General features: G+C 23.8%; 1 protein-coding gene across 1 annotated transcript in view; it reads right to left on the reverse strand.

Moving 5' to 3' along the window:
* Window positions 1-328, reverse strand: part of LOC119594306 (activating signal cointegrator 1 complex subunit 3-like) — a 28,924-nt gene that overhangs the window by 17,576 nt on the left and 11,020 nt on the right. The gene's annotated exons all lie outside the window — the stretch shown is intronic.

The raw sequence follows: 328 nt of genomic DNA on the forward strand, positions 1-328 counted from the left end.
AATTTTGTAAGTACTTGTACTATTTCCTTCATTTAAGTTGCATTTTGTTAAGTAGAAAGTATATTAGTTTTGTTTATGATGAAATGTTTATTTTTTGCATATATCTTGAATAATATCGACACCAAATTTTCTTTACTTGAGAATTCTAACTCAAATAATGGAACTAATAAAAGGAATATAAAAAAAATCATTGGTATATCTTCTAGTGATAGCCCAACAATATGGTGTGCCAAACATGAAATATTACAAATTTATTTTTTTTTCAGTTATTCATTCACAAAGCTAAAAAAAAATTAGATCTTTATAATAGTACCAACCGGAAAAAAAA

The sequence above is a fragment of the Penaeus monodon genome, chromosome 33 (genome assembly GCF_015228065.2).
Source record: "Penaeus monodon isolate SGIC_2016 chromosome 33, NSTDA_Pmon_1, whole genome shotgun sequence".
NCBI lineage: Eukaryota > Metazoa > Arthropoda > Malacostraca > Decapoda > Penaeidae > Penaeus > Penaeus monodon.